The sequence below is a fragment of the Mchenga conophoros genome, linkage group LG15 (genome assembly GCF_057382185.1).
Source record: "Mchenga conophoros isolate Kocher_MC1m ecotype Shallow Benthic linkage group LG15, M_conophoros_male_GT1.1, whole genome shotgun sequence".
Lineage (NCBI taxonomy): Eukaryota > Metazoa > Chordata > Actinopteri > Cichliformes > Cichlidae > Mchenga > Mchenga conophoros.
In genome coordinates, this window is record NC_140540.1 from 41,446,176 (window position 1) to 41,473,671 (window position 27,496).

General features: G+C 43.3%; 1 protein-coding gene across 4 annotated transcripts in view; it reads right to left on the reverse strand.

The window, feature by feature from the left end:
* The window catches only part of ptprfa (protein tyrosine phosphatase receptor type Fa), a 356,286-nt gene that overhangs the window by 301,665 nt on the left and 27,125 nt on the right, over positions 1–27,496 (reverse strand). For all 4 annotated transcript variants that reach the window (XM_085246465.1, XM_085246467.1, XM_085246466.1 and 1 more), the window contains exon 2: positions 9,813–9,890. The gene's annotated coding sequence lies outside the window, so the exon portion shown is untranslated. The remainder of the gene's footprint in view (positions 1–9,812; positions 9,891–27,496) is intronic.

Consider the following 27,496-nt stretch of genomic DNA (forward strand, 5'->3'; position numbering starts at 1 on the left):
CGACCTCCCGCAGGCACAAAGACATTACGGAGGCTATCACTTATCACCTGACCAAAGATATGGCTCCATCAACACTGTGCAAAACGAGGGATTCAGGAAAATGATCAACACCCTAGACAAACGCTGCACAGTGCCGTCCCGCAACTATTTTTCTACTGTTGCACTACCTGCTCTGTACACGCAGCGTCGAGCAACGGTGGAGACGGAATTTCAAGCAGTACAACACTTTGCAGCAACAACAAAATGTGAGACATTTGAGATGGATGGGTGGTTGAATGGTTGGATGAATGGATGGGTGGGTGGGCGGGTGGATGGTTGGTTGGTTGGATGGATGGATGGATGGATGGATGGATGGATGAATGAATGGATGGATGAATGTATGGTTGGATGAATGGATGGGTGGTTGAATGGTTGGATGAATGGATGGGTGGATGGATGGTGGATGGATGGATGGATGGATGGATGGATGGATGGATGGTGGATGGATGGTTGGATGATTGGATGGATGAATGGATGGATGAATGTATGGTTGGATGAATGGATGGATGGATGGATGGATGGATGGATGGATGGATGATTGGATGGATGAATGGATGGATGAATGTATGGTTGGATGAATGGATGGATGGATGGATGGATGGATGGATGGATGGATGGATGGATGGATGGATGGTTGGATGAATGGATGGATGGATAGATGGATGGATGGTTGGATGAATGGATGGATGGATGGATGGATGGATGGATGGATGGATGGATGGATGGATGAATGGATGGATGGATGGATGGATGGATGGATGGTTGGATGAATGGATGGATGAATGTATGGTTGGATGAATGGATGGATGGTTGGATTAATGGATGGATGGATGGATGGATGCCTTCTGATTGACAAGTTACCACCAACATGAATTTACAACGTCCGTAGGTTCTCAAGTCTGATCCAGACAGTGACTAACAAAAGTCAAGAGCACTTCAGAGACTCATGGATGACACCACGATGGCTGTATGTTTAATATGCAGTCTGTGTGCTTGCTGTGTGTCTAGGAGTTTTTCTTCTGTAACAAATAAAGGCTGGTTTGCAGTTTCACAGATTGCTGTTGAGCCTCTGTCAGTGACTCTGCAAATATTTCACGTTAAATGTTTCCCAGAGTGGTGATAGGGTTTTAATGTGACAAATGCTGGAACTGCTGCTTTTCATTGATTGAGAATAAATGTGACTGGAAACAAGTTTTCTACCACAGCAACAAAGAGAACGTGAGAGCAGCAGAACTATGTGTACAACGTGAGTCATCCAAACAACAAGTAAACAGAGGAAAACATCGAAGCAGCTCCAGATATCATATGAGGAAGATAAACCTAATGGATGGACACAGTTTGAGCTTCTACAAGTCTGAACCCTGAGTCATGTTGGCACGCGTCAGTTCAGTGGAAGTTTAGTCTTCTTAGACTAAGCTTGTCAAATTGAATTAAATATAGTTTTTTTCATTTCTTTTTGCTAGGAGGAGTTAAAGTATTTAGTCCACCAACATTTCAGACTGGTCTAACAATTTACTTTAGCACGAGGGTTTCACCTTCACCTCCAGTAGTACTGTGAGGCACTCCGGAGTCACTAACTCATACTTTTGACAAATATCTAGGACTGCCTTCCTGGACTTGCATATTGTCAGAAACAGGAATAGTTAGGATACCAGCTATAGTTCATGCATGCAATTATCGGGCTGTCCTTAAACACCTCAGCTGATCTGCAATCCTGCAGCAAGAGTACAAACAGGAACTAGAAAGAGACATTTCCCCACTTCTCTCATTGGTTCCCTGTTAAATTCTGTGAAATTTAAAATCCTTCTCCTCAGAAAAACACTCTTGAATGATCAGACCATATTATCCCAATGGAGCACTTTGCTCTCAGACAGCAGGCCTGCCTTTGGTTTCCTAGAGTTTCCAAAAGTAGAAGAGAAGCAGCATTTGGGAGACAGACACCCACTATACTTTTAAATTTAGGCTTCAAACTTTTCCTTTTTCAAACTTTCAACCTTTCTTTTTAATAAAGCTTATAGTTAGACAACCCTGAAATACTCCTTAGTTACATGTGGGTACAGGTCCCATAAGCACCCTTCCTGTCTTTCACTCGCAGTGAATCTATATAAAATTGCAGTATCCTTCTGCAGGTGCTCTGCATATTTCTGATCTGGAATTACAGCTAGAAGTCTCGCAAACCTTTTCCCTCTCCTCTCTAAATAATGAAGGCAGATGTCCACCCTACCTGAGTCAGATTCTTTATCTTTGGGGGGGTTTCTTCCCTACTGTCACCAAGTGCATCTCAGTGGGGGATTGTTGGGATTATATATATATATATATATATATATATATATATATATATATATATATATATATATATATATATATATATTTATGGAGGCAACATTGCAGACATAGAGGACAGTTACAAGTACCTGGGGATCCCGCAGGCAAATGGGAACCATGAAGAGGCCTCTAGAAAGGCTGCAACCACCAAGTACCTGCAGAGGGTCAGGCAAGTCCTGAGGAGTCAGCTGAATGGTAAGAACAAGATCCGGGCCATCAACACGTACGCCCTGCCCGTGATCAGGTACCCTGCTGGGGTAATAGGCTGGCCAAAGGAGGAAATAGAAGCCACTGACATAAAGACAAGAAAGCTCCTTACCATGCATGGAGGGTTTCACCCCAGCACCACAGTCCAGGATGAGACAAGGAACATCCAAGAATACATTGGGAAGATGGCCCCAACTGACCGAGTGCTCAGTGAATACCTCAGGCAGCAGAAACCCAAGAAAGAGGAGGGAGACGAGGAACCATCATGGAAGGACAGGCCCCTGCACGGTATGTACCACCGGCAGATAGAGGAGGTGGCTGATATCCAGAAATCCTACCAGTGGCTGGACAAAGCTGGACTGAAAGACAGCACAGAGGCACTAATCATGGCAGCACAAGAACAAGCTCTGAGTACAAGATCCATAGAGGCTGGGGTCTATCACACCAGGCAAGACCCCAGGTGCAGGCTGTGTAAAGATGCCCCAGAGACAATCCAGCACATAACAGCAGGGTGCAAGATGCTAGCAGGCAAGGCATACATGGAACGCCATAACCAAGTGGCCGGCATAGTGTACAGGAACATCTGTGCCGAGTATAACCTGGAAGTCCCGAGGTCAAAATGGGAGATGCCCCCAAGGGTGGTGGAGAATGACCGAGCTAAGATCCTGTGGGACTTCCAGATACAGACGGACAAAATGGTGGTGGCTAACCAACCGGACATAGTGGTGGTAGACAAACAGAAGAAGACGGCCGTAGTGATCGATGTAGCGGTTCTGAATGACAGCAATATCAGGAAGAAGGAACACGAGAAGCTGGAGAAATACCAAGGGCTCAGAGAAGAGCTCGAGAGGATGTGGAGGGTGAAGGTAACGGTGGTCCCCGTGGTAATCGGAGCACTAGGTGCGGTGACTCCCAAGCTAGGCGAGTGGCTCCAGCAGATCCCGGGAACAACATCGGAGATCTCTGTCCAGAAGAGCGCAGTCCTGGGAACAGCTAAGATACTGCGCAGGACCCTCAAGCTCCCAGGCCTCTGGTAGAGGACCCGAGCTTGAAGGATAAACCGCCCGCAGGGGCGTGCTGGGTGGTTTTTTTTTTATATATATATATGTGTGTGTGTGTGTATATATATATATATACATACATTTGAGATGCAAATGAGGAGACTTCACTCAGGCAAGTCTGCTGGACCAGACGGAGTGAGTCCCCTTGTCCTCAAGACCTGTGCCCCCCAGCTGTGTGGAGTCTTTCATTAACTGTTTATGCTGAGTCTGAGTCTGCAGAGGGTCCCGGTGATGTGGAAGACATCATGCCTCGTCCCTGTACCAAAGACGCCACGTCCCAGTGGCCCCCAGGATTACAGGCCCGTGGCACTGACCTCCCACATCATGAAGACCCTGGAAAGGCTCATCCTGGACCAGCTGCGACCCATAGTAAGACCACATCTGGATCCCCTTCAGTTCGCTTATCAGCCTCGTCTCGGAACAGAGGACGCCATCATCTACCTGCTCAATCGTGTCTACACCCATCTGGACCAGCCGGCGAGCACTGTGAGGGTCATGTTTTTTGACTTTTCCAGTGCTTTCAACACCATCAGGCCGACCCTCCTGGGAGATAAGTTAGCAGCGATGCAGGTGGATGCTTCTCTGGTGTCCTGGATTGTTGATTACCTGACAGGAAGACCACAATATGTACGTCTCCCACAGTGTGTGTCTGACAAGGTGATCAGCAACACAGGGGCACCACAGGGGACTGTCCTCTCCCCCTTCCTCTTCACCCTCTACACCACAGACTTCAGCCACTGCACAGAGACCTGCCATCTTCAGAAGTTTTCTGATGACTCTGCGGTGGTTGGATGCATCAGCAGGGATGATGAGACAGAGTACCGGGCTGTGGTCGACTCCTTTGTCACGTGGTGTGAGCAGAATCATCTGCAGCTCAACGTGGCAAAGACCAAGGAACTGATCGTGGACTTCAGGAAGACCAGGAAACACTTGACCCCTGTTTCAATCCAGGGGGTCAGTGTTGACATTGTGGAGGACTATAAATACCTTGGAGTACACATTGACAATAAACTGGACTGGGCTAAAAACACCACAGCACTTTACAGGAAGGGCCAGAGTCGTCTCTATTTTTTGAGGCGACTGAGGTCCTTCAACATCTGCCAGAAAATGCTGAGGATTTTCTATGAGTCTGTGGTGGCCAGTGCGATCCTCTATGCTGTTGCATGCTGGGGGACCAGGCTGAGGGTCGCAGATGCCAACAGACTTAATAAACTGATCCGTAAGGCCAGCAATGTTGTGGGGATGGAGCTGGACTCCCTCAAGGTGGTGTCGGAGAGGCGGATGCTGTCCAAGATAAAGACAATGTTGGATAACACCTCCCACCCACTCCATGACATGTTGGTCAGTCACAGGAGCTCGTTCAGTGAGAGACTGAGATTACCGAAAAGCACCACTGAACGACACAGGAAATCATTCCTGCCTGTGGCCATCTCCCTGTACAACGCATCCACTTAACACACTGTTTGCTGCTACAACTACACATGTTTCTTTTCCAAATATTTATTTATAAGTGACTTATGTATGTATGTATGTATATATATGTATATATTGTACTATTCTTAGTTAGTGTATTGTCTGTCTTGTCTTAATGTTGGTTTAAAATGGAGCACTGTAACAAAAAATAATTTCCCCCAGGGATCAATAAAGTATTCTGATTCTGATTCTGATTCTGATATATATGTATATATATATATACATATATATACACACAAAGGCTTGACCTTACTATATGATCTAGCCTAAGATGAGGATGATATTACTTGGCATTATTAAATAGCAATGCTCTGAGCTGAACTTGAGATCACAGGACATATAAGGACATTCTACATGCTGGTGCTATGAAATAAATAACCTACCGGCTTTAATAATATTCTGTACATCCCTACATAAAATGAAGAATGGGAGCTGCAAACCTCAACTGCAGAAAATTAAGATTTTGATATCAAAGAAAAACATAAACTGCAGCATGCCATTTACTTCTACTAAAAACTCACACAAAGCAAAGGTAAACAAGATGTAAAGAGTCATTGTTACTGACTTTGACAAGCTGTCCCTTTAATGTCCCTTCACGTAGATGTCACTTACACTTGTTACATATTAGAAAAGTTATAGGGAACTCAACTTATTTCAGTGTCAACATCTTTCAATATCTATATTTCCTTAGTGTCATCTGCTGAGCAGCTCAGTAATAGCGAGCGCTTAGCGACTGCTTCTGCACGTGACTTCAGGTGTTTAAGTGTAATAATAGTGGGAACACATTTATATTCATGAATGCAGCTTTGCTGATACAGAGGTCCTCGGGGTGCTTGGCAGAGAAGGCACTCCTTGTGTGATGCACAGCTCCTACACCAGACCAGTAGAGTCTCTCTGAACCTGCCAATGCAATGCTTGTTTGCCCACATGCCATTAACCAGCACACTTCAACCAGCAACAGTGTCTGTCAAGAGCTGCTCTCAATTCCAGAGCAACGCAAATTGTGTCTATTTTAACCTCACCATGCTAGGAGAGAAAAAAGCAGGTGTGGGGACAGTTCAGACATACATCTACATCTTTAGTCTCTTCTCAAGCAGGTCTCATAGAAATGGTTTGTATGTAACAAGCTTGCAACAGCAAAAGAAAAAGAACATTTATTTATTTGTTTAGCACGTTGCAAATGCAGAGAGATTTGTTTTCCAGTAAATGTTTAATGATGATCATTTAATGATAATATTATCATCAAAGATGTAGTGGTTAAATCTATCATCTTTGGTACAGAAAAGTACATCGATACTCTGTATTTGTGGACAAAAATTGAGGTGGCTACTATGACATCACGCACTGGTTTTGGACTCATTTGGAAGCCTAACATCAGATTCTTTTAACCAGGTTTAGTTGAAGTACTAATACATAACTATTATGTTATTATTAAGTCATTAGCTAAGGCTAACAGGCTTAGTAAGAGGGGTGAAATGCAATGACAGAAGCATTACCTGAATTTGTGTTGCAAACTTTACTCACCAAAACTACAGAACAAATTTCTTGGCTGAGCTGTAACACACAACAGGGTTTTTATTATTGATCAGATAATCCCATTAAACTGGTCCAACTGGTCAAAACAACACAAACACAGCAGACCAGTACACTTCAGTGATTGCAGTTAGCACAGCCCTTTGACTGGGACGCCTGTCTGTGAGGACTCAGCCTTTGTACCCGCCTGTAAACATGTTTTTATGCTTTAAAGTCGTACAGCACGTTTCAACTCAGGACTCTATTGGAATTGACTCAGTGGCCATTTGAGGAACTGCACAGTTGTTGGCTTCATTTTTCCATCCCAGTGGTTGATTGATTTACATCAAAACAACCATCCATTGCTAAAGGGCAATAACGCTTTTTTAACCGTGAGTCTGATTTTCCAATCTTCAAAATAAAAATAGGTGAACTACTGATCCAGCACTGAGAGAGAACGCAACTCCCCGACCCCCAAAAGACGGTCTTATCTCTCTTTGTTTGTTTAAAATTATTCTATATTTTAACTATTTAATGTTTTTCCACTTTTCCTTGGAGGACTGTGTCTCATATTCATCTTGACAGACTGTATTCCTACAACACCACACCTCTCACCACATCTCAGAGCGACACTTCTCTAGCATGTCACACACTTGTGTGTCTGCAGAGATCCTTTCCATCTTGCTGTCTGCACAAGAACAACAACCTCAGCCTGTCAGACCCAAAAACAAGCATTCTTACTTTGACATGTGAATTTGCCCTGTGGGACTTTAAAGCCATTTTGCAGTTTGCTGGTTACATTCTTACTCAGTACTGGACCAATCACAGCCATTGAAGATGGCAGGTCTCCACTGCACAGAGACCTGCCATCTTCAGAAGTTTTCTGATGACTCTGCGGTGGTTGGATGCATCAGCAGGGATGATGAGACAGAGTACCGGGCTGTGGTCGACTCCTTTGTCACGTGGTGTGAGCAGAATCATCTGCAGCTCAACGTGGCAAAGACCAAGGAACTGATCGTGGACTTCAGGAAGACCAGGAAACACTTGACCCCTGTTTCAATCCAGGGGGTCAGTGTTGACATTGTGGAGGACTATAAATACCTTGGAGTACACATTGACAATAAACTGGACTGGGCTAAAAACACCACAGCACTTTACAGGAAGGGCCAGAGTCGTCTCTATTTTTTGAGGCGACTGAGGTCCTTCAACATCTGCCAGAAAATGCTGAGGATTTTCTATGAGTCTGTGGTGGCCAGTGCGATCCTCTATGCTGTTGCATGCTGGGGGACCAGGCTGAGGGTCGCAGATGCCAACAGACTTAATAAACTGATCCGTAAGGCCAGCAATGTTGTGGGGATGGAGCTGGACTCCCTCAAGGTGGTGTCGGAGAGGCGGATGCTGTCCAAGATAAAGACAATGTTGGATAACACCTCCCACCCACTCCATGACATGCTGGTCAGTCACAGGAGCTCGTTCAGTGAGAGACTGAGATTACCGAAAAGCACCACTGAACGACACAGGAAATCATTCCTGCCTGTGGCTCCCTGTACAACGCATCCACTTAACACACTGTTTGCTGCTACAGCTACACATGTTTCTTTTCCAAAGATTTATTTATAAGTGACTTATGTATGTATGTATGTATATATATGTATATATTGTACTATTCTTAGTTAGCGTATTGTCTGTCTTGTCTTAATGTTGGTTTAAAATGGAGCACTGTAACAAAAAATAATTTCCCCCAGGGATCAATAAAGTATTCTGATTCTGATTCTGATTCTGATTTAGTCAGTATAAATTATTTAGACCCCAAAAGATGGAAAAAAGAGCCAAGGTTAAAAAAATGCTTCATTAAAGTGTGTCATTAATTCAGTCAATACAACTGGGACACTGTGCCAGCATTGTACAAATACTTCTAATCATCAGGAGGCAGTTCTGTTGTAACTCACGGTCAATGTTTTCACTAATATGGAAGAAATTAATGGGCTGTACTTCTGCTAACTTAAACCAACCAGAAGAACACCAGTAAGTGATTTGTGTGCTGTAGGGATGTAGTGAGGTCCTCAGGTAGGTTCAGCAGCAAACCCAAAGTCTCGGGGGAGTGTCTCTAAAGTGATGAAATCTCACGAGACTCCTATTTTAAAATGACCAACTGATTACATTTAAAAGCTGTTTTGGCCTCTGAGTAATGTACACCTCCATAACAGCGGCAGGTAATTTGCATTTGGAGAGTAGTAAGGCTGAGAGTTAAGGGCACTGCTGCTTTGATTAACAGGGTGCACTGGGAGCTTTAGCTAAATGCTGTGTGCTAGTCCTTGGCTCTGTTAATTAAAGTCAGTTAACTGGTCCTCTCAACTGTATTGTTGCTAATGGTGTCTTTTGGATATGCCAAACACTACGTCTTCCTGTGTGTTGAAGCACATTTGTCTTAATCCAATAGCAGATATATAGCATGTCTTTGCTTTGCATCTGTACAGTTTATTAATGATAGCGTTAGCTGATCACGTCGGACTCAAACAGACCCAAATAGCAACCGCTAAAACGCTGTCGTGATGGGTTCAGAAGTCCGAATGTAGTGGCCGACTTCGCAACGCCTATGCCCAGCTCTTTTTTGCAGCACGTGTTGAACTAGGTTGTTGTTCCCAAAAGACAAAACTCATTTACAAGTGTTGAGTTTTAAATTATTCAACAGATTCAGCAGTGATTTACCTGCAGGCTGGCTGGAGGTAAACTCTGCTGTGCTGTCATCTTATCTTCTTATGCCCATGATATTAACAAGCACAGCAGATAATTTCCATATGATTATGTTTTAATAGCAAAACAAAAGTGCATGTGGTTGAAAAAAGAAAAGTCTAGGGAAACTAATCTGTATTAATGAATATAAAGGACAAACTGAACATATCGATTATTTTGTTTGACTGACTGATTCATTCTTCAATCAGTCAGACGCTGGCAGTAAGGGGACCCATATGCAACAAAGCCCGAAGCAAATCCTTCAAATTGCTGACTCCATCTGATCAATATTCAGCACTGGAGGCTTTCTGTTTGAGCACAATCAGTCTTTGTGTTACAGACTAAGAGCTGTTGTTTCCATAATTCAACATTTTCACTAAAGTTATTTTCTCTCCATCAGTAACATCTTGGCTGCAACATACAAGACTGATTCCTGTTGGTGGACGACTGTTTATTACTTACGTTTGTTTGCCTGACATCACTGATACAGCTGATACTGAGACGCCTCGGCCAGCTTTAGTTCTTTGTCCTCGTGCCCTCCTGGAAGGAACAGAACATCGAGTCGATTACTTTTATTTTACCAAAACACCCACAGGAACAGGACAGTCTTTAATGTTAGCATGCTGTGGGGTGAATGGGACTATCTTATTACAGTGTTAGTATCCAGTGTATGCCTGCAGGCCAGCGAGATGCCACAACTCTAGAGCTGAGAGTCATACGGATGTAGTAAACCAGTAAAAAGAACTGGTTCTGTCTTTATCTGCAGCTGTTTATGTTAAACTCAGCTTTATCAGTGTGCACCGTGTAGTGCAGCTAGATTTGATTGTGTGTCAAACTTCTCTTACAGGTCTGTGAAGATATTTACAGAATTGTGCCTAACCAACTTTTTTTTGCCTTAAATTCACCAGGAAAGCTGACACAGAATCACACGAAGTCCACCGCTGTTCATTTACAAAGTCAACACATTTGTTTGTTTAAGTTAACACGAGCAGCTTTGACCAAAAAGGATTTCTTTTATCCTTCTGTTCCTTAATATGTTACTGGATGTAACATATTAATGTTGCCTGGATTTAACTTTAACAGGAAACAGCTTTATTAACTCTCCTAAATCCAGGCTAGGTTGCCCCTCCTTCTTTTTCCTCCTCACCAGGCACCCTCGTTTGGACACTGACATAAAGTGCAGGAGTAGACGTGCCTAAATTATTTAAACATGTAAAATGTGGATGGGTGGTGGGTAGCTGGCTTCTAATTATTGAGCGATACTGTTACATAATTGCACTAACACACCACACACTTCACATCCTGGGAAAGGCTGTAAGGAAAGCTTAGGTGTGATATTCAATAAATGCAGTAAATTGTGTGATAATTAGCTATTTGACGTTTGCGTAGTCTAAAACTACTGTTGACCTGGTGATTCCATATATAGCAGTAATGTTATGACTTTGACATTTGAATAGCACAATAAGTTCTGATTTGTATTTGGAGATTTGACTGCTGATAGAATCCAAATAATGACAGCGCTCATCGGGTGTAAATGAATACAATAATCAGAAGGCATTAATAAATCCTGATGTGATAACATCTTGATAGCAGCAGCAGACTCCATGCAGGAAGTGACACGTCTAATCTCAGCATCTCCTTTATGTATGAAGTGATGTTTCTTTGAAGTGATTACTTCAAAGTCCTGCTGAAAACACTAGGGATGCACTTCATAGCTTGATGCAAAACCAATAATATCTTTTTCAAAAGCCACAATAGAGTCTTTTGACAAAATTGTCAAACATATGGCCCATGAGCCAGGATGGGCCCACCCAAGGGTCCAATCCAGTCCACTGGATGGCTTTGCTAACTCTGAAAAGCTTTATTTTTGGACTTTTGTTACAAGCGTTTAAGCCATGAAAGAGGATTTCCAGACTATTAATTTTATCTCAGCCAGGGGTCTGAATCATTGTCAGTTTAACAAGTTTTAATGCCTGACGAAAGCTAATCTGAGGAGCTGAGCAGGTGTATTTATTTGATAAATACTCATATTAGGGAGGGGCAAAGGTTCCAACAACGAATCAGTGAAGCTTCATACTGCTAACTTTCAGACAGTTTGTTTACACTGGTGTCTGTATGATGTCATTAAATATGGCAGCAAGTATATGGTCTTCTCAGCCACGCAGCTCAAAATTATCCAATGAGAAGGAAGCTGGCTTTTCAGTCTATAAAGAGACAGAAGTTAAAATGGCCTGTGGTGAACCTATTATGAGTCATGAAAAGCTACTGTTGAGTCTGTCTACAGAGTCCAAGAGTAACAACATTATTTGAAACAAAGGACAGTGAACAAAGGGTGAAAATGTAGATTAAATGTTTGCAGATCTCTGAATGTTTTCAGCCGGTCAAAAATGATGCAAACCGTCAAAGCTTAATTACAACTTTTGCAAAAATTACAAAAGGTGAAATGAACAACGTTCAAGACTTTCAACCTTACAAACCATCTTTTTACCAGATTCAAATCATGGCAGAAATATCTTAAACTAACAACACAGGAACTCCAGCAACACTTAAAAGTGAAGAGGAACAATTTTATTAACTGACTAACATGTTTCGGCCTTCATCAGGGTCATAGTAATACATAACACATCTGGGCTTGAATAAAGGACAAGAAACAAAAAAAAAGTCAAATTAACCATCACATCTCCATATTGTTAGCGTCTCATCCTCTCCATGCACCTTGGAAGAAGGCAAAGTTGTGCCAGAAATGTTTGCTGAGAGATATTTTTAACTCCTCACCTCCTGAAGCTGTGGAGTTAATATTGGTCCCACTGTTTGAAAGGCATCACTGCATAAAGTATTGAGAATCAACATTTCAGCGCTGTGACAGCTGTTGGCTAATCCTTTATCAGGAACTTCATAGCAAACACAATATTACTGCTTTCTAATATTTTACTTGGACATTAATGCATCCATAGAGGGATTATACGCTGCAGTTCTGCCTGTACAATTTACATTTTGAGATTTGAGCACAATGCTGGTGTATCTCAGCACAAAGAAAAAAGCCAAAGACAGGTGTTTCAGTGGCAACATCCCCGCAGGAAAGACTTTCTAGCTTAAGACCTTCAAATCCAGAGACCAATTCTCCCCCTGCTGAATACATTTAGAGAAGAAACCACAAGGATCCTGCAAGGATTGAAAGTGCCTCCCCCACACCTGCACACAAACAAAGCAAGCGTGTGTCTCACTGCTCTAATATTGCATTTTAAAAGCAGCTCCTTCCCCATCTCATTCAGACTGCTTCACATTCAGCTGATTAAGTCCTCTCAGAGCCAATCAGAAGGCAGCAGCATGTGTGTCTGTTTGTAAATGTATCACTCCAAATTCCCCTCTATTCATTCAGGTTAGTCCAATTTAAATTGCTTTGCAGAAGAATGACAAAAATATGACAGTTTCAATTCACACAATTGAAACAATTTGAGACTAATGAGACAAAGATAGTATAAATTACAAGAGAGAATAGAACACTTTAAACATGAAACAGTGTAAAAGCAATTAGAAGGAGCGCTCACACGCTGGCTCGGTTACTGCTGGAACATTTATTAACATTCATTAAGTTGTAATGTTTTGGTCTGTGTGACATTCATCAGATTTATGAGCAGCAGCATTTTCATATTTATAAATGCATAGGAAGAGTTTAGTTGGACCAATGAAATCCTTGCACATATGTTTGTCTGTACAACAGTATGAGCGAGATCATCAATATCTGAACATGGCAGCAGATTCAAATCCAAAACACAAAGTCTAGAAGTTTAAAGTCAAAACCGTCTACAAAGAGTTCAGAGTCACATTTCTATGCAGATTAATCTCCCTGAAAGTTAACTGACTTGTGTTATACTGTTCACGTCTACACTTCTGACCAGTTTTGTTTTGGATTTTAAATAAGCTAAAATATTAAATTAAGTAAAAGTTATTTATTGCTCGAGTGACAATATCTCTAATATCTAGAAAGCCTTTATTTATCTCAGCTTCCACCCTTGGGTAAGTAAAACTTGTTAAATACTACAACAGTTTCATCAGAGTAGAGGTTTCACAGTGGGCAGCGTCTGCATAATCCCTGTCCTCCCTGTAAATATACAAAATGTGTGTGTCCCTCAGGTCCTCTATTAAAGGTCTGGGGGGGTCTGAGGGTTCTGTCCAGGATCTTAGCTGCTGTCTTCTGGGCAGCAACCTCTGATGTTGGCCTGGAATCTGCTGGAGAAACTCTTCCAGTTTGGGGGTTACAGTGTCTAATGCTCCTATTACCATTAGGACCACTTTGAATTTGACCTTCCACATTTGCTCCAGCTGTTCCTTCAGCACCTGGCACCCCTGGCTCTGTTTGCTGTCGTCTGCTTTCAGGTCCACCAGCCGCTTGACATTGGTGGTATGTGACACCTTTTTCTCCCAGATGTTTTTCCAGTGTTGTTGAGTTTCAGCTCTGAGTGGCTCTGCCCTCGTGCTGTTATTCCCGGTAGATGAGAGAACACCCTGGATGGATCTTCAGCGAACAGGCCCTCTGCTTCTCTGGTTTATCTCTTCAGCCTCGTGGCTTTGTTTGTCTCAGTGTTATGGACATCTGTTTGTCACCCAGGGCCTGTCTCTCATGGAGACCTTGTGCACCTCAGTTAACCAGCTAACATCCTTCCAGGCTTCCTGGATTTTGGCTTCCAGCCTTATTCTCTACGGAGGGCTTCCTCTACCTGCGTCCGTGATCTTATACCCGAGTGCGTCTAGGATTACTTTGACCGGGGCCAAGATGAGCTCACTGCTTTGGGAATCTCCTTAAACCTTTGAGTAAATGTTGCTGTTAATGTTATTACATAAATGCAAGTATGAGAAGTTTAGATGTTCCTCATTTAACATGAGAGGGTCAGATAGAGGGGTTTTGGTTCTTTGTTTTCCTGCCACACATTCAGGTGTGCAGACATTTTGCACAGGAAACATAAATACAAAAAAATAACAATTAATGATGATTCAAATTCTCCATTAGATTTCAGCCAACAGCTCCATCACATGTGCAGCTGGTGGACGCAGCTGTGAAAGCAGGCTGAGAGTCTCATTGGAGTCTCATTAAAACCTACATCAAACCAGCAGGACAGCGAGCCACAGCGAAAAAGGCACACAGGGACTAAAGGTAAGACTCAGAGTATCAAACAGCTAATTAATGGTGCAACAGGACTAAAGGGCACAAAGAGGACAATGACTGGCTCATTATTTACAAGCCTTTATCAGCTTTTTAATGGGGAAACCAGACCCAAATTGCAACAAATTAGTCTTGCCAGAGGTTCACAGGAACATTAAATCATTAGCAGGTCTGACCTTGTCTGTGTTGCTGCGTTTTATAAACTGCAGGTCTCATTAGACCTCGGCCACAAACCTGTGACGCTGGACTTACATTTTTATAAAGATGCACAAGTATGGAACATAATTGATGGAAGGTAACTGAGTCCATCATGTTTCTCACTTTATCAATATACTCGCAGATTCCTTCAGTAAGATTATTTGAATAAAGACACTTTGAACCAACGTCTCCAACACAGCGTCTTAAATTACTTTTCTGGAAAAAAATATCCACAGTTTTTTTATATGTATCAGACTGATTTTTCCATTGATTGTCAAGACTTAGGAAATGAAAAATCAGATATTCTAATAACACGGGAAAAGTAGAAGTTAAAGTAGTAGCTTTATTTTATTTTTTTGCATACTGGTCAGATTCCTGTTGTAGATAAGGAATTAAATATTTTGCCAAATTTCTAAAAATAAAAACAACTAAAACAGCTATTATGAACTATTTGTTACAAAAACTGAGAAGAAACTCAGAATTAAACTTCGATTGAATTCAGAGAGTAAAAAAAACTCTGTTAATAGTACTCACAAATTTAAAAACATAAATTTTCAGAGATTCAGCTGGAGAGAAAACCTTCTCACCCCACATAGACCGAGTCAGATTAGAGCCCCTTGCTACTGAATATATCCGAATCATCAATGGAAGCATCCAGAAGAGACGCTGCTGCTGAATCGATCTGTTTGGGAGAATAAAAATGATGTAAGGATGTCTTCCATCGTGTTGTTGCACCTCAACCACAGCTCTTTAAAGAACGGCACTTGTGCCGGAGAAACGAGAAAAAAAACAGCACTCGCTCGTTTTTCTCTTCTTCCTCAGAATTTACTTTACTTTTAAAAATAATACTAGACACCATTTACCCGTGTCTGATGACACAGCATTTTATTTCATTAGACAAAAAGGAAACAAGGTGGCAAACAACACCCGAGAGCCGAGCCTGGGGGTCGGATAAACTCCTGGCCACATTTGTAGCTCAGTCTAAACCTTAAATGTTCCACGTGGCTGTTCAACTAATGAAGAAATGGAATTCTTTGACAACAAAACAGTTTCATTGAAGTTCATTTCTCATGAATTTACAGTTTTAATCCAAGAGAATATTCAAAAGGATCTTGTTCATAATGAACTCATTTTTTTCTCAGAATATTAGCTTAAGCCCCCTCCCTCCCCCATAACATAAAATGAACATAAGACTTTCATAAAAATGAATTCATGTATCAACTTTTTTCATTTTCACTTCCATTAATTTTCTAGCAGCCTCTTAGATTACCGCAGTAAATCTATTAAAGCACCTGATTCTCCGATTGAGCAGCTACTACAGTGAACCACTCTTTATGAATTTATGCCTCCTTATCAATAAGTTAAAAACATCAAAACAAATAATAATGGATTGGATTTATATAGCGCTTTTCAAGGCACCCAAAGTGCTTTACAATACCACTATTCATTCACTCTCACATTCACACACTGGTGGAGGTAGCTACAGTTGTAGCCACAGCTGCCCTGGGGCAGACTGGCAGAAGCGAGGCCACCATATCGCACCATCGTCCCCTCTGGCCAACACCAGTAGGCAAGTAGGGTAAAGTGTCTTGCCCAAGGACACAACGACCAGGACAGAGAGCCCGGGGATCGAACCAGCGACCTTCCGGTTACAGATACGCTTCCCAACCCCCTGAGCCACGGTTGCCCAATACAGTAATTTCCACAGTGAATGGCTGTTTTTACTATGATGAGCACACAGGTAATGATAGTTTTGCATTAAGAAACAGAGGATTAGCAAACCGTTGTCCTGAATACTTCTTCCAAAATGAAATATATTCTAGGACCAATCATTAAGTTTACAGCTTCACCATCTGTTTCTCTAAATGTGGAGCTGAGCTGAATTTGCTGAATCTGTGAACTGTAAGTTTCAAATCAAATCAAATCAAATCAAATCACTTTTATTGTCACATCACATGTGCAGGCACACTGGCACAGCACATGCGAGTGAAATTCTTGTGTGCGAGCCCCACAAGCAACAGAGATGTGCAAACACAACAACACAAACGAGCAAAATACAAGAATGGCCAACCTGAAACTAATAAATATATGTACAATATATAATAGTGTATGCATTTCTGGATGTGTATACTAAATATTTTCCTACGTGTGTGTGTGTGTGTGTGTGTGTGTGTGTGTGTGTGTGTGTGTGTGTGTGTGTATACACATTTTTACAAATTAAATAGTAAAAAAAAAAAAAAAAATAATAATAATAATAATAATAATAATAATAATAATAATAATAAAATATATAAAATATACAGAGTTGAATATGTGCAAAACAGTGGCATTACTGTACAGTATGGAGTGCATAATGTTGAAGTTCCAGTAGTGAAGCTGAGGTGTCTATGACGTGTTCAGCAGTCTGATGGCCTGATGGAAGAAGCTGTCTCTCAGTCTGCTGGTACGGGACCGGATGCTGCAGAACCTCCTTCCTGATGGAAGCAGTCTGAACAGTTTATGGCTGGGGTGACTGGAGTCCTTGATGATCCTCCCCGCTTTCCTCAGGCAGCGCTTCCTGTAGATGTCTTGGAGGGAGGGAAGCTCACCTCCAATTATCCGTTCAGAGCACCGCACTACTTGCTGGAGAGCTTTGCAGTTGTAGGCGGTGCTGTTGCCATACCAGGTGGTGATGCATCCAGTGAGGATGCTCTCAATGGCACAGCGATAGAAGGTCCTGAGGATGCGGGGGCTCATGCCGAATCTTTTCAGTCTCCTGAGAAAGAAGAGGCGCTGCTGCGCCTTCTTCACTGTTTTGTTTGTGTGTACTGACCACGTAAGATCCTCAGCCAGATGTACTCCAAGGAACCGGAAGCTGCTCACTCTCTCCACAGCAGCGCCGTTGATGGTGATGGGGGTGTGTACTTCTCTGCACCTCCGGAAGTCCACTATCAACTCCTTTGTCTTTGCGACGTTGAGGGTGAGATGGTTGTCTTGACACCAGTGGGTCAGGGCGCTGACCTCCTCCCTGTAAGCCGTCTCATCACCGTTGGTGATAAGACCCACCACTGTAGTGTCGTCTGCAAACTTCACAATGATGTTGGAGCTGTTAGTGGCTGTGCAGTCGTAGGTGTAGAGTGAGTACAGGAGAGGGCTCAGTACACACCCCTGTGGAGCACCAGTGTTCAGTGTGATGGGGGATGAGGTGATGCTGCCCAGTCTGACCACCTGGCGTCTGTCAGACAGGAAGCTAAGGATCCAGCTGCAGAGGGAGCTGCTCAGTCCTAGATCCTGCAGTTTCCTGTCCAGCTTCGAGGGAACGATGGTATTGAATGCTGAGCTGTAATCTACAAACAGCATCCTCACATACGTGTCTCTCTTCTCCAGGTGTGACAGGGCAGTGTGTAGTGTCAGGGCTATGGCATCATCAGTGGACCTGTTGTGGCGGTATGCAAACTGTAGAGGGTCCAGTGAGTCGGGTAGTGCAGAGCAGATGAAGTCCCTGACCAGCTTCTCGAAGCATTTGCTTACGATGGGGGTCAGGGCTACAGGTCGCCAGTCGTTCAATGAGGAGATGGTGGAGGATTTGGGTACAGGGACGATGGTGGCCACTTTGAAGCAGGCTGGGACTACAGACAGAGAGAGGGAAAGGTTGAAGATGTGCGTGAACACTCCAGCCAGCTGAGCCGCGCATGACCTGAGGACGCGGCCGGGAATCCCGTCCGGACCAGTAGCTTTGCGCGCGTTCACCTTCCTGAAGCACTTCCGCACATCCTCCTCAGACACACTGTCCGGTCTCATGGTGTTCGCTGTGTCGAATCTAGCGTAGAATACGTTTAGATCCTCACACAGAGAGGCCGTGGTCTGCGGTGTGCTGGTTTTCCCTCTAAAGTCTGTGATCGTGTTTAGTCCCTGCCACATACTCCGAGGGTTGTCAAACTGTTGCTCCACCCTGTCCCTGTACTCACGTTTGGCTGCTTTGATCGTCTTCCGGAGTTGGTAATGTGCGTGTTTGTAGTCCGATGTGTTCGCGGAGGCAAAGGCGGTGTTCCGTGCCGCCAGTGCCGCGCGAACATCTCCGTTAATCCAGGGTTTTTGATTTGGGAAGGATTTAACTGTTCTGGATGGGACGACATCTTCCACGCATTTCCTGATAAATCCACAGACTGAGTCTGTGTATTCATCAATGTCTCTGGCGGCCACGTGAAACATTTCCCAGTCCGCGTGATCAAAACAGTCCCGCAGCGCAGACTCCGATTGGTCCGTCCAACAGTGCACCGCCCTCCGGGTTGGAGCTTCCTGTTTCAGCTTCTGCCTGTAGGCGGGCAGGAGCAGGATGGAGCAGTGATCTGATTGGCCGAATGGGGCGCGGGGGAGGGCTTTGTACGCATCCCGGAAAGAGGTGTAACAGTGGTCGAGTAGCCGGTTTCCACGTGTGTTAAAAAGGATGTGTTGGTGGAGTTTGGGTGAGACTTTCTTCAGGTTTCCCTTATTAAAGTCTCCGGCTGTGATAAACGCTGCCTCTGGGTGTGCGGTTTCCTCGCTGCTGATCGTGCTGTACAGTTCCCTGAGTGCTCGGTCAGTGTCGGCTTGTGGGGGAATGTAAACAGCCGTAATAATCACTGCTGTAAATTCCCTCGGTAGCCAGAATGGCCGGCACTTAATCATCAGGTACTCCAGGTCCGGTGAGCAGAAGGATTTGACCGGGTGCACGTTCGCATAATCACACCAGCTGTTGTTGATCATGAAACATACACCACCGCCTCTGCTTTTCCCAGTAAGATCCTGTGACCTGTCCGCGCGGTGCACAGAGAACCCTGGTAGTTGTATTGCGGAGTCCGGTACTTTGTCCGATAGCCAGGTTTCTGTGAGGCAGATCACGCAGCAGTCCCGCATCTCTCGCTGGAATGAGATCCGTGCCCGAAGCTCGCACAGCTTGTTCTCCAGAGACTGCATATTAGCCAGTAATAAACTGGGTAACGGTGGTCTGTAAGTGCGCCGTCTCAGTCGAACCAGAACGCCAGATCTTCTCCCTCTGCGTCGGCGTTTGCGGCCTCCAGGGCCAGAGAACAAAGTTTTAGTTGGTGAAAACCATTTCATCCAGTAGGAGACTGAGAGGTGACTGTTTAAAATGAGACACACACGTCGTAATTCTCTGCTAAATATTTCTCTTTAAAATATGTTTCAAAGGTATTTAAAAATGATGATTTTCAAGGGAAACCTCTCACAGATTCATTAGTTTTGTAGGGTTCATGAACCAAACACTCACATCTGTATATCAACACCCGTCCAAAACATTTGATACCAGCAGCAATTTTTAGACAGATCATAATGACTCGCACTGTAAATGCAGCCTTTGATGTGCAGCCAAGCCTGGCTGAACTTAATAATAATTTGTTCCCACACAAACGAGGATCAGGCTGCCCTTGAAAAATTATCTCACTGAGGTCAGAGTCAGTTCAACATCATGTGCTTTTCATGTTGTGGAACGAGCAACCTACCAAATTAGATCAAGTTTTCTTCGCTGCGATTGTTCGCTGTTTTGAGGGGGAAGAAGTTCAAACGGCTGATTTTGTTGACTGAAACTTGAGAAGAGACGGGCAGCTGAAAACACCCGAGCTGGAGAGTCATCGAGCAAGCTTCCAGTCAAAGGCTGGTGGCTGCAGTCATTACACTGCTGCAGCCCAGCCTCAGCTAATACACACTGGGAATGCGTGTGTGTGTTTGTGCATATATGAGAAAATGAGAAAAAGACAGTGTACCGTAAGTTTACTGGAGGCTGTACTAGTGCATACAACATCTAAATGTGTCTTCTGAGTGTGGGTGTATTTTTACTGTATCTTTAAATATTGCTGTTCAAGGAACTAAATTTAAGAAATCGCTGAAGCTTCTAAAACTTGCATCTAAAATTTCACACTAGAACTTCTCTTTGTTCTGCTGCCAGCACAAAGACATGCTTACAGTGCTTCAAAGCTGGATTTCATGAGTCTTGGTGGAGAGCTGATGCACGAACAGAAGAGGAACTCATCAAATTTAGATCCAAATCACTTTACCTAAAATATAAAGTAAGGGCATTAACCTCAGTGGAGGATGTGTTCTTCAACCGCCCTCCTACGGTTTGTAGTGCTATTTAACTGTCAGCAGGATTATGCAAAACCAACTGGGTTTCATGTAACTCAGTGGGAGGGAGGCCCCGCACAGTAGAACAAAACATTAATCTTTGGTGTGGCTCTAGATCGCTTTCTTTAAAACAGGACATTAGCTTTGGTGCTTTAGCAAGGCCCCAGTCACACAGTCCTAGAGATAAGACTGCTCGCAACCACCGGTCACTTAGGAAAAGTTTAGTGCCCATCCAGTTGGCAGACGGCTGTTGCTAGAATCACTGTGGAATCAGCTGCTAAACTCCCAGTCATGCAGATACAGATACCAGTTTGCGTTCCCCTGACAACCACGTCCTTATGGAAAATGTATATTCCCTTACTGGTTGGCGAGTGGTTGTTGGAGGTTGCTAACAGTCTTACATAAAATTGGTCCCAAAGAGATGTATAATGCTACACTAAAAACTCCTTTCAATTGCTTTGGTTGCAAGTAAGTTGCAACAGTTGTCCACAGTTTGCATGGCAGACGCAAACATTCCCCAACTACTTGTGGAGCAGCAGTGAAACTGGGAAACGTGGGACACAAACCATATGTGGAAGTAAAACGTGCAACTTTGTTTTTGAACTGTGGGAGAGGTGTGGCCCCTGACTCAGCTGTAGGGGAGGGTGGTGCAGTGAGCTGAAGGCGGTGCCAGGCAGGTGAGTGGACAGGTGATGGTGATGGCACTGATGAGCAACGTCGGGGAAGAGCAGCGTGTGTGAGCACGCCCAGTAATAAAGTAACCAGAAATAAAGAGACACTCTGTGAACACTGAGCGTGGGCTCCGGTCTTTCTGCAAGAACGATTTCTACTTTTTCAGGTTTCACTGTTGCTCAGTAACTAGTTAGTAAGTGTCGCAGAGAAGTTGGAGTCTCATGCAAAACACAGGACACTGCAGCAATCTGCTAGCAGCCCTACCAGAGGTGTTGCCAACTAGTCTCTAGCCCTCTTTTAACTCTTTTACACATTTCCAGCTGCTCTCGTGTCCTCCAGCTTAGACTGTTCCAGCACCTGAGGCCATAAAAGTCTGTCTGAAGCTTAATGTCCTTCATTTTGAAATGAGAAAGCTCATGATGGAGCTGAGAGTCCGTACTGGTTCATGCACTGTAACCATGTGAGGTGGAGCAGGACAATAAGGTGTTTCACCACATATTTAATCTCAGCTCAGCTCAGGTTCACCTTAAGTCCCTGTAGTACCATAAGATTATTTTTTTTCATCTTCTGCACACTATGTTACTTCTGGGAACAATTTAATTATCTTGTGCATACAAGATAATTAAATTGTAGGAACAGTTAATTATCTTGAGCACATGGATATTCAAATGCTTCTCTAATAACGTTAAGATGCAGAGATCCACTTTAAACTAGTGCTCACCCAATGATGTTTCATTATGCCACAACACAATTGGTAGAACTTCAGAAGCACACGGCCAAAACGTTTTGGAGAGAATCTGAGCTGTAGTTTGCTTTCCATACAGTCCTCCATACAGTCCTCCATACAGTCCTCCATACAGTCCTCCATACAGTCCTCCATGCAGTCCTCCATACAGTCCTCCATACAGTCCTCCATACAGTCCTCCATGCAGTCCTCCATGCAGTCCTCCATACAGTCCTCCATGCAGTCCTCCATACAGTCCTCCATGCAGTCCTTCATACAGTCCTTCATACAGTCCTCCATACAGTCCTCCATACAGTCCTTCATACAGTCCTCCATGCAGTCCTTCATACAGTCCTCCATGCAGTCCTTCATACAGTCCTTCATACAGTCCTTCATACAGTCCTCCATGCAGTCCTCCATACAGTCCTTCATACAGTCCTTCATACAGTCCTCCATACAGTCCTCCATGCAGTCCTCCATACAGTCCTCCATACAGTCCTTCATACAGTCCTTCATACAGTCCTTCATACAGTCCTTCATACAGTCCTCCATGCAGTCCTCCATACAGTCCTCCATACAGTCCTCCATGCAGTCCTCCATGCAGTCCTCCATACAGTCCTCCATACAGTCCTCCATGCAGTCCTCCATACAGTCCTCCATACAGTCCTCCATGCAGTCCTCCATGCAGTCCTCCATACAGTCCTTCATACAGTCCTTCATACAGTCCTTCATACAGTCCTCCATACAGTCCTCCATGCAGTCCTCCATGCAGTCCTCCATACAGTCCTTCATACAGTCCTTCATACAGTCCTCCATACAGTCCTCCATGCAGTCCTTCATACAGTCCTCCATACAGTCCTCCATGCAGTCCTCCATACAGTCCTCCATACAGTCCTTTAGGCTGAAGCAAAGTGTAAGAGACTGAATCTCACGACACTGACGTGAAACAAAGTGTCAATCTATTAAGACGAATGGAAAAGAAAAAACAAATAAATGCTAAAATACTCAATATTTCTAACGTGATAATCAAACCCGGCCCACAGAGCAGGACGATGTTCCTCTTACCTTTCTGGCTCTGAGCCTGTCTCCTCATCAGATACTCCCGCATCTTCTTCCCCTCCTTCAATTACTTCTTCTTCACCATCTCCTCCAATCCCAGGCTAATACTCATTCCCATCCTTTTCCTCATCTAACAGCTCCAGATCAGATTCTCGCTCTACTACTCAGAATAAATTCCTCTTTGCTTCACTTTTTTCTCCACCAATGTTGAGCCTTTAATCTATAAAAATTGTCCACTGAGGTGACGTTCATAAAAGGAGTGCTTCAAAATAGAAATAATTTAATTGTTTTCAGATGTAAAATAGTTTTATCGACATGTTAATAAACAATATAATTATCATGGTAAAAACGGCAATAGAGAAATAATATTTCGCTTCCTTCTCCCCTTTGCATAAAATGTGGCTGTTTGTATGCTGGCCTAACTGAAAAGATGCACATCACTGCAAAGCCCCGAATGTTTTCTGAAGAGGACTGTAGGACTTGATCGGGTGACTCAAACACAGCTGAATAAAATGTCCACTGTAGGACACAAATAGGTCAAGTCTCAGGAGGCTACGCTCATCTGAAGGTGTGAGGAACACAGATGATTTTATCAAGATTATTATTTGTTCCTGTAAGATCATGTTTTTGTTTGTGTGTGATCTTTGACCTGCAACTTGCATGTGATTCAGCTGCCTTTGCTCCCGTCATACCAATGTGCACAAAACATATTGTGGCTCAAACAGGACTGGAGCTTGGACTTTTGTATTTCACTGCTGATTGCCAGATAGCATAGTGTATCTACTCTGAGCTATTTAGCCCCCGTACTCTCAGATTTCACATCACAAATGCAAAATAAAGCAGTTTGTTTTTAGATGAATGAATTAAAAGGGTTTTGGGGGCTTTAAAGAACTTTAAGAACCCTGACAAAAATGACACTATGTAAAAGGCCTGAGTGAAAGCACAGCAAACAGTTTGAGTTGTTGTGTTTGATCCGTTCTTTGAGATATTCTGCGCTATAAAATGAGATAATTAATCAGTTGAAGTCAGAGAAACGTGTCTAACTGGGTCTAACAGAACCAAAAGTGGATACCAGTGATCAAACTTGCAATGTTTCCATTAATAATATATCAAATATCTGTGTCATAGCTGCAGGTTTCAGCACTCCTTCCTCCATATTTGACTTCATTTGTGTTTGCAGGCTCTCACCCGGCCCTGTACCTGCACTTCACCCCTTGACATTGTGACATTAATTACCACTGTTGTTTAAAATGAATGCTAGCTTGTGTTATTTTATCCAAAATTATATTCTAAGTAATTATAAATATGGCTGGATTTGTTTGTTTCCACTTGATTAGGGTTATAATACATTAGCTCCGCTGTGTTTTTGTCAGTTGGAGATACTTGTTACCTTCTGGACGCTGCACTGGGAGTGGTACTAACTTGATCTCAGTTCAAATATGACCTATAGTGTAATCCATTTTCACAGTAGAAAGTGTTTCTTTTACTGACAAATAAACACAACAGTTCAAGACTATCGAGCCTTTTGGCCTCTTTAAGCTCGTTTATTGGTTGTGATGCTTTTTTTATGTTAAATGAACAGAGGGTTTGGCGTGGAGAGAAAAAACGCCTTTTTACCCACTTAGAGTCACTTTGACATTAATGAACTTCTTTGTTTTTTGTTTTTTTTGGCATCATTATTTCCCTGATGCTGTTACAACATGCAGGGTGTTGCTCCACCCACCCCAACCCTGCCCACCAGTGTCCAGGGAAGCAGCAGATTGTTGGGGCCATGGACTCTGCCAGGCTCTGTGGGTCACATCCCCTCAGAGCCTTGGCCAGGCTGCCGTCAAGCCAGAAGCCAAACCTCCTGCCATCGGGGACGTCACGCTCCCAGAAAAACAGCGCCAGCACCCTGCTAGGCCTCCCCTTATTCAGCTCACAGCTGACTATACAAGCACATCATGTACTGGACATATGGTCATGATTCATATCCGCCAGAGGAATTGCTCTTGTGATAATATAAGCTGTAAAAACTCAATATGAACCAGGGAGGGGAAAGAGAATGGTGGCCGATAAGAAGGAGCTCTGCAAAGTACAATGTGGGGAAGCCATTAGTTACAATGTGGGAGGTCACAGCAGGACAGCAGCTGCAGTCGAAGGCATGAATATATAATCGTGGTTATGCACAAAAAGCTATTTATTTGTTGTTATATGTTTTCGTTGTTTTGATTTAAGACACTTTCATATATCTCAAAGACAGAGACTTACATCCTGCAGCTGTAAAAGACAAAATTCCCAGCAGACTAACCCACCGGCATCAACAACCATGATGTGCAAAGGAAGAACTATTTAAGCTACTGCTGAGAAATAAACCAATAATAATGTGAAGAAAGCAGGAGTAAAGTAAGGCTGCTATCTACTGAAGAAAGAAAGAACCAAATGCAAAAAGTCTCAATTAGAAAAAGCAAACGTTTTATTCGGTTGGTAGGAAGAGTCCAGATGAGTCTAACAGGAGCAAACAGGAGTCCACATCATAACAAGGATCATGAAACGTTGAGGACTTAAGAGGGAACACTAACCTAATATAAATATTAATCCTGAAACACAGTGCATAATTGTACTTGATGACTATGAAATTAGCACAGAGCTCTGTTTGAATGTTCTGCTTTTGTATTTGATCTTCACTTGCTCTCAGATCTTTAAACCCCACTAGCAACTAAAAACCATCTTTTACTTAATTGAAATGCTTGATTATAATTCATTACATTCACTTTTGCCCTATTGACAGAGTTTTGATTCTGATGCTCTTTTCTTGGCCTCAGACAGCGACTTTAGTTCTTTGTGATTTTTGTATTTTGTACTTGTGGGATTTATTCTGTGGTTCCTAGTTTTGATCCCTCGCCCCTCATGTTTCTCTGTGTCCCCTCTGTTCTGTGTCCCGTCCGTGTTTCTTGGTCTGTGTCGTCACATGTTTTGAGTTTCTTGTGTTTTCTGTCCCTCTGCATTGTGAATTATGTTCTCATGGTTGGTCTTTTGTTTCTCCCTCGAGTCTAGTTTCTTGTGTTCCATGCTGAGTGTTTCCCTCTGTGTCTCTCGGTTCAGAATCAGAATCAGAATCAGAATCAGAATACTTTATTGATCCCTGGGGGAAATTATTTTTTGTTACAGTGCTCCATTTTAAACCAACATTAAGACAAGACAGACAATACGCTAACTAAGAATAGTACAATATATACATATATATACATACATACATACATACGTCACTTATAAATAAATAGTTGGAAAAGAAACATGTGTAGCTGTAGCAGCAAACAGTGTGTTAAGTGGATGCGTTGTACAGGGAGATGGCCACAGGCAGGAATGATTTCCTGTGTCGTTCAGTGGTGCTTTTCGGTAATCTCAGTCTCTCACTGAACGAGCTCCTGTGACTGACCAGCATGTCATGGAGTGGGTGGGAGGTGTTATCCAACATTGTCTTTATCTTGGACAGCATCCGCCTCTCCGACACCACCTTGAGGGAGTCCAGCTCCATCCCCACAACATTGCTGGCCTTACAGATTAGTTTATTAAGTCTGTTGGCATCTGCGACCCTCTTCTTAGAGTCCTCTGCCTTATGGTTTATGTCTCTGTGTTTCTTAGTTGCTGTCTCCACCGTGTCAAGTTTGCGTCTCTGTGTGATACTTCCTGTTTTACTTTGAAGGTCCGTGTCTTATGTGAATGCGTCCTGCTTTGCTTCCTTGTCTCGTCAGTTCTGATTTCTCCCAGCTGTGCCCTCCTCCTGTGCCCTCGTTACTTCCCAGTGTATTTAAACCCTGTGTTTCTCTGAGTCAGTGTTGTGTCGTCCCTCTTGCTGTGTGCGTCTCCCTGCGAGTTTTAGTTTGTGATTTTTCCAGTTTAGTTTAGTTTAGTTTAGTTTGTATGCTTTTTCCCTGCCAGCCAATAAAGCTGTGATTTTGAGTTCATCCCTTGAGTCTGAGCGTCTGCATGTTGGGTCCTACTCCTGCCTGCCACACAGCGCTTCCTGACAATATTTTATTAATACAGCAGATCTTATCCAGTCTCATTGGGCAATGTGCTTAAACCCTTTTCACACATTGCTTATAATGCTAAACTACTGAGCAGTGCTTTTCCTCCTGTCCGCTTATACATGGTTGTTATTGGTTAGATGCTGCATGAGAATAACATTACACAAGAATCCCAACATCAACAATAACCGATCCCGGGACTTATTTGGATTAGAAGATAGAA